We start from the raw sequence: 8,049 nt of genomic DNA, 5'->3' as shown, positions 1-8,049 counted from the left end.
GCTGCTTGTGACGTTATTACACGTGAAAACATCTACTAGCCGAACGAGATCCATGTATCCAATGCTGTAGTGGCCGCCATTACTTGCCAACTCTTACATTGCTAATTACTAAAGGCTTTCTCTTCCTGCCGTAGTTCTACTTGTTCGTCCTACTGATTTTATAATATATAAAATATCTAACCTTTAAGGACCGAGGCCTCTGATTTCAGACCAGACGCACCACACGTGCCCCGACATTGTAACATGTCGCCTGGACGCCATACATGATGCGGAACGCTCAAACTCTATAAATTTCCATTGACATGGCCCTGTTTCGCAACATGTATTTTTCTCATGACATGACTAAAACATGTAACCAATCACTACACAGTATCCCTATCCAGTATTGCTCTGTTGTGGTTTCTGTTTACCCAAGAGTGCGTTATATATTACTTATTACTTTGCTTTCTCACCTTGGCTTGTCTGACCATTCTTAATCTCTGTAACCCTGACCTTGGCTTCTCTGACCATTCTTAATCTCTGTAACTCTGACCTTGGCTTGTCTGACCATTATTAATCTCTGTAACCCTGATCTTGGCTTGTCTGACCATTATTAATCTCTGTAACCCTGACCTTGGCTTGTCTGACCATTCTTAATCTCTGTAACTCTGACCTTGGCTTGTCTGACCATTCTTAATCTCTGTAACCCTGACCTTGGCTTGTCTGACCATTCTTAATCTCTGTAACCCTGACCTTGGCTTGTCTGACCATTCTTAATCTCTGTAACCCTGACCTTGGCTTGTCTGACCATTCTTAATCTCTGTAACCCTGACCTTGATTTGTCTGACCATTCTTAATCTCTGTAACCCTGACCTTGGCTTGTCTGACCATTCTTAATCTCTGTAACCCTGACCTTGGCTTGTCTGACCATTCTTAATCTCCGCAACCCTGACCTTGGCTTGTCTGACCATTCTTAATCTCTGTAACCCTGACCTTGATTTGTCTGACCATTATTAATCTCTGTAACCCTGACCTTGGCTTGTCTGACCATTATTAATCTCTGTAACCCTGATCTTGGCTTGTCTGACCATTCTTAATCTCTGTAACCCTGATCTTGATTTGTCTGACCATTCTTAATCTCTGTAACCCTGACCTTGGCTTGTCTGACCATTCTTAATCTCTGTAACCCTGACCTTGGCTTGTCTGACCATTCTTAATCTCCGCAACCCTGACCTTGGCTTGTCTGACCATTCTTAATCTCTGTAACCCTGACCTTGATTTGTCTGACCATTATTAATCTCTGTAACCCTGACCTTGGCTTGTCTGACCATTATTAATCTCTGTAACCCTGATCTTGGCTTGTCTGACCATTATTAATCTCTGTAACCCTGACCTTGGCTTGTCTGACCATTCTTAATCTCTGTAACTCTGACCTTGGCTTGTCTGACCATTCTTAATCTCTGTAACCCTGACCTTGGCTTGTCTGACCATTCTTAATCTCTGTAACCCTGACCTTGGCTTGTCTGACCATTCTTAATCTCTGTAACCCTGACCTTGGCTTGTCTGACCATTCTTAATCTCTGTAACCCTGACCTTGATTTGTCTGACCATTCTTAATCTCTGTAACCCTGACCTTGGCTTGTCTGACCATTCTTAATCTCTGTAACCCTGACCTTGGCTTGTCTGACCATTCTTAATCTCCGCAACCCTGACCTTGGCTTGTCTGACCATTCTTAATCTCTGTAACCCTGACCTTGATTTGTCTGACCATTATTAATCTCTGTAACCCTGACCTTGGCTTGTCTGACCATTATTAATCTCTGTAACCCTGATCTTGGCTTGTCTGACCATTCGTAATCTCTGTAACCCTGATCTTGGCTTGTCTGACCATTATTAATCTCTGTAACTCTGACCTTGGCTTGTCTGACCATTCTTAATCTCTGTAACCCTGATCTTGGCTTGTCTGACCATTCTTAATCTCTGTAACCCTGATCTTGGCTTGTCTGACCATTCTTAATCTCTGTAACCCTGACCTTGGCTTGTCTGACCATTCTTAATCTCTGTAACTCTGACCTTGGCTTGTCTGACCATTCTTAATCTCTGTAACTCTGACCTTGGCTTGTCTGACCATTCTTAATCTCTGTAACTCTGACCTTGGCTTGTCTGACCATTATTAATCTCTGTAACTCTGACCTTGGCTTGTCTGACCATTCTTAATCTCTGCAATCCTGACCTTGGTTTGTCTGACCATTCTTAATCTCCGTAACCCTGACCTTGGCTTGTCTGACCATTATTAATCTCCGTAACCCTGACCTTGATTTGTCTGACCATTCTTAATCTCTGTAACTCTGACCTTGGCTTGTCTGACCATTATTAATCTCTGTAACTCTGACCTTGGCTTGTCTGACCATTCTTAATCTCCGTAACCCTGACCTTGATTTGTCTGACCATTCTTAATCTCTGTAACTCTGACCTTGGCTTGTCTGACCATTCTTAATCTCTGTAACCCTGATCTTGGCTTGTCTGACCATTCGTAATCTCTGTAACCCTGATCTTGGCTTGTCTGACCATTCTTAATCTCTGTATCTCTGATCTTGGCTTGTCTGACCATTCTTAATCTCTGTAACCCTGACCTTGGCTTGTCTGACCATTCTTAATCTCTGTAACTCTGACCTTGGCTTGTCTGACCATTCTTAATCTCTGTAACTCTGACCTTGGCTTGTCTGACCATTCTTAATCTCTGTAACCCTGATCTTGGCTTGTCTGACCATTCTTAATCTCTGTAACCCTGATCTTGGCTTGTCTGACCATTCTTAATCTCTGTAACCCTGATCTTGGCTTGTCTGACCATTCTTAATCTCTGTAACCCTGACCTTGGCTTGTCTGACCATTCTTAATCTCTGTAACCCTGATCTTGGCTTGTCTGACCATTCTTAATCTCTGTAACCCTGATCTTGGCTTGTCTGACCATTCGTAATCTCTGTAACCCTGATCTTGGCTTGTCTGACCATTCTTAATCTCTGTATCTCTGATCTTGGCTTGTCTGACCATTCTTAATCTCTGTAACCCTGATCTTGGCTTGTCTGACCATTCTTAATCTCTGTAACCCTGACCTTGGCTTGTCTGACCATTCTTAATCTCTGTATCTCTGATCTTGGCTTGTCTGACCATTCTTAATCTCTGTAACTCAGACCTTGGTTTGTCTGACCATTCTTAATCTCTGTAACCCTGACCTTGGCTTGTCTGGCCATTCTTAATCTCTGTAATCCTGACCTTGGCTTGTCTGACCATTCTTAATCTCCGTAACCCTGACCTTGGTTTGTCTGACCATTCTTAATCTCTGTAACCCTGACCTTGGCTTGTCTGACCATTATTAATCTCCGTAACCCTGACCTTGGCTTGTCTGACCATTCTTAATCTCTGTAACCCTGACCTTGGCTTGTCTGACCATTCTTAATCTCCGTAACCCTGACCTTGGCTTGTCTGACCATTCTTAATCTCTGTAACCCTGACCTTGGCTTGTCTGACCATTCTTAATCTCCGTAACCCTGACCTTGGCTTGTCTAACCATTCTTAATCTCTGTAACCCTGACCTTGGCTTGTCTGACCATTATTAATCTCCGTAAACCTGACCTTGGCTTGTCTGACCATTCTTAATCTCTGTAACCCTGACCTTGGCTTGTCTGACCATTCTTAATCTCTGTAACCCTGACCTTGATTTGTCTGACCATTCTTAATCTCTGTAACCCTGACCTTGGCTTGTCTGACCATTCTTAATCTCTGTAACCCTGACCTTGGCTTGTCTGACCATTCTTAATCTCCGCAACCCTGACCTTGGCTTGTCTGACCATTCTTAATCTCTGTAACCCTGACCTTGGCTTGTCTGACCATTATTAATCTCTGTAACCCTGATCTTGGCTTGTCTGACCATTCTTAATCTCTGTAACCCTGATCTTGGCTTGTCTGACCATTATTAATCTCTGTAACTCTGACCTTGGCTTGTCTGACCATTCTTAATCTCTGTAACCCTGATCTTGGCTTGTCTGACCATTCTTAATCTCTGTAACCCTGATCTTGGCTTGTCTGACCATTCTTAATCTCTGTAACCCTGACCTTGGCTTGTCTGACCATTCTTAATCTCTGTAACTCTGACCTTGGCTTGTCTGACCATTCTTAATCTCTGTAACTCTGACCTTGGCTTGTCTGACCATTCTTAATCTCTGTAACTCTGACCTTGGCTTGTCTGACCATTATTAATCTCTGTAACTCTGACCTTGGCTTGTCTGACCATTCTTAATCTCTGCAATCCTGACCTTGGTTTGTCTGACCATTCTTAATCTCCGTAACCCTGACCTTGGCTTGTCTGACCATTATTAATCTCCGTAACCCTGACCTTGATTTGTCTGACCATTCTTAATCTCTGTAACTCTGACCTTGGCTTGTCTGACCATTATTAATCTCTGTAACTCTGACCTTGGCTTGTCTGACCATTCTTAATCTCCGTAACCCTGACCTTGATTTGTCTGACCATTCTTAATCTCTGTAACTCTGACCTTGGCTTGTCTGACCATTCTTAATCTCTGTAACCCTGATCTTGGCTTGTCTGACCATTCGTAATCTCTGTAACCCTGATCTTGGCTTGTCTGACCATTCTTAATCTCTGTATCTCTGATCTTGGCTTGTCTGACCATTCTTAATCTCTGTAACCCTGACCTTGGCTTGTCTGACCATTCTTAATCTCTGTAACTCTGACCTTGGCTTGTCTGACCATTCTTAATCTCTGTAACTCTGACCTTGGCTTGTCTGACCATTCTTAATCTCTGTAACCCTGATCTTGGCTTGTCTGACCATTCTTAATCTCTGTAACCCTGATCTTGGCTTGTCTGACCATTCGTAATCTCTGTAACCCTGATCTTGGCTTGTCTGACCATTCTTAATCTCTGTATCTCTGATCTTGGCTTGTCTGACCATTCTTAATCTCTGTAACCCTGATCTTGGCTTGTCTGACCATTCTTAATCTCTGTAACCCTGATCTTGGCTTGTCTGACCATTCGTAATCTCTGTAACCCTGATCTTGGCTTGTCTGACCATTCTTAATCTCTGTATCTCTGATCTTGGCTTGTCTGACCATTCTTAATCTCTGTAACCCTGATCTTGGCTTGTCTGACCATTCTTAATCTCTGTAACCCTGACCTTGGCTTGTCTGACCATTCTTAATCTCTGTATCTCTGATCTTGGCTTGTCTGACCATTCTTAATCTCTGTAACTCAGACCTTGGTTTGTCTGACCATTCTTAATCTCTGTAACCCTGACCTTGGCTTGTCTGGCCATTCTTAATCTCTGTAATCCTGACCTTGGCTTGTCTGACCATTCTTAATCTCCGTAACCCTGACCTTGGTTTGTCTGACCATTCTTAATCTCTGTAACCCTGACCTTGGCTTGTCTGACCATTATTAATCTCCGTAACCCTGACCTTGGCTTGTCTGACCATTCTTAATCTCTGTAACCCTGACCTTGGCTTGTCTGACCATTGTTAATCTCCGTAACCCTGACCTTGGCTTGTCTGACCATTCTTAATCTCTGTAACCCTGACCTTGGCTTGTCTGACCATTCTTAATCTCCGTAACCCTGACCTTGGCTTGTCTGACCATTCTTAATCTCCGTAACCCTGACCTTGGCTTGTCTGACCATTATTAATCTCCGTAACCCTGACCTTGGCTTGTCTGACCATTCTTAATCTCTGTAACCCTGACCTTGGCTTGTCTGACCATTGTTAATCTCCGTAACCCTGACCTTGGCTTGTCTGACCATTCTTAATCTCTGTAACCCTGACCTTGGCTTGTCTGACCATTCTTAATCTCCGTAACCCTGACCTTGGCTTGTCTGACCATTCTTAATCTCTGTAACCCTGACCTTGGCTTGTCTGACCATTATTAATCTCCGTAAACCTGACCTTGGCTTGTCTGACCATTCTTAATCTCTGTATCTCTGACCTTGGCTTGTCTGACCATTCTTAATCTCTGTAACCCTGACCTTGGCTTGTCTGACCATTCTTAATCCATTCTTTCATTACAGTATTGCTATTAACCCTTTTATTACAGTGTTGTTATTAACCCTTTTATTACAGTGTTGTTATTAACCCTCTTATTACAGTGTTGTTATTAACCCTTTTATGACAGTGTTGTTATTAAGCCTCTTCTTACAGTGTTGTTATTAACCCTTTTATTACAGCGTTGTTATTAACCCTCTTATTACAGTGTTGTTATTAACCCTTGTATTACAGTGTTGTTATTAACCCTTTTATTACAGTGTTGTTATTAACCCTTATATTACAGTGTTGTTAATAACCCTTTTATTACAGTGTTGTTATTAACCCTCTTATTACGGTGTTGTTATTAACCCTCTTATTACAGTGTTGTTATTAACCCTCTTATTACAGTGTTGTTATTAACCCTTTTATTACAGTGTTGTTATTAACCCTCTTATTACAGTGTTGTTATTAACCCTTTTATTACAGTGTTGTTATTAGCCCTCTTATTACAGTGTTGTTATTAACCCTTATATTACAGTGTTATTAACCCTTTTATTACAGTGTTGTTATTAACCCTTATATTACAGTGTTGTTATTAACCCTTTTATTACAGTGTTGTTGTTAACCCTTTTATTACAGTGTTGTTATTAACCCTCTTATTACAGTGTTGTTATTAACCCTTATATTACAGTGTTGTTATTAACCCTCTTATTACGGTGTTGTTATTAACCCTCTTATTACAGTGTTGTTATTAACCCTTATATTACAGTGTTGTTATTAACCCTTTTATTACAGTGTTGTTATTAACCCTCTTATTACAGTGTTGTTATTAACCCTTATATTACAGTGTTATTAACCCTTTTATTACAGTGTTGTTATTAACCCTTGTATTACAGTGTTGTTATTAACCCTCTTATTACAGTGTTGGTATTAACCCTTTTATTACAGTATTGCTATTAACCCTCTTATTACAGTGTTGTTATTAACCCTTATATTACAGTGTTGTTATTAACCCTTTTATTACAGTGTTGTTATTAACCCTCTTATTACAGTGTTGGTATTAACCCTTTTATTACAGTATTGCTATTAACCCTTTTATTACAGTATTGTTATTAACCCTCTTATTACAGTGTTGGTATTAACCCTTTTATTACAGTATTGCTATTAACCCTTTTATTACAGTATTGTTATTAACCCTCTTATTACAGTGTTGTTATTAACCCTTTTATGACAGTGTTTTTATTAACCCTCTTATTACAGTGTTATTAACCCTTGTATTACAGTGTTGTTATTAACCCTTTTATTACAGTGTTGTTATTAACCCTTTTATTACAGTGTTGTTATTAACCCTCTTATTACAGTGTTGTTATTAACCCTTTTATTACAGTGTTGTTATTAACCCTCTTATTACAGTGTTGTTATTAACCCTTTTATTACAGTGTTGTTATTAACCCTCTTATTACAGTGTTGTTATTAACCCTCTTATTACAGTGTTGTTATTAACCCTTGTATTACAGTGTTGTTATTAACCCTTTTATTACAGTGTTGTTATTAACCCTTTTATTACAGTGTTGTTATTAACCCTTTTATTACAGTGTTGTTATTAACCCTTTTATTACAGTGTTGTTATTAACCCTTATATTACAGTGTTGTTATTAACCCTTTTATTACAGTGTTGTTATTAACCCTCTTATTACAGTGTTGTTATTAACCCTTGTATTACAGTGTTGTTATTAACCCTTTTATTACAGTGTTGTTATTAACCCTTTTATTACAGTGTTGTTATTAACCCTTTTATTACAGTGTTGTTATTAACCCTTTTATTACAGTGTTGTTATTAACCCTTATATTACAGTGTTGTTATTAACCCCCATTCTGCAGGAAGGTATTTTTTTATTATAAGAAATGTCTGTTCAGCCAATCATTGCCCCCTTCCCTCCATCCTGCGAGGCTGCTATTGGCTGTTACCATCCCCTCCCTGTGGCTTGGTGTGATTGCTTTGCTTGCCTGCTCTCTCCTCCTCCCCCTGTTTTATCCAT

This window comes from Pelobates fuscus, chromosome 13 (assembly GCF_036172605.1).
Source record: "Pelobates fuscus isolate aPelFus1 chromosome 13, aPelFus1.pri, whole genome shotgun sequence".
Classification (NCBI taxonomy): domain Eukaryota; kingdom Metazoa; phylum Chordata; class Amphibia; order Anura; family Pelobatidae; genus Pelobates; species Pelobates fuscus.
The sequence above is the reverse complement of the archived record's forward strand: the minus strand, read 5'-3'. Positions refer to the sequence as shown.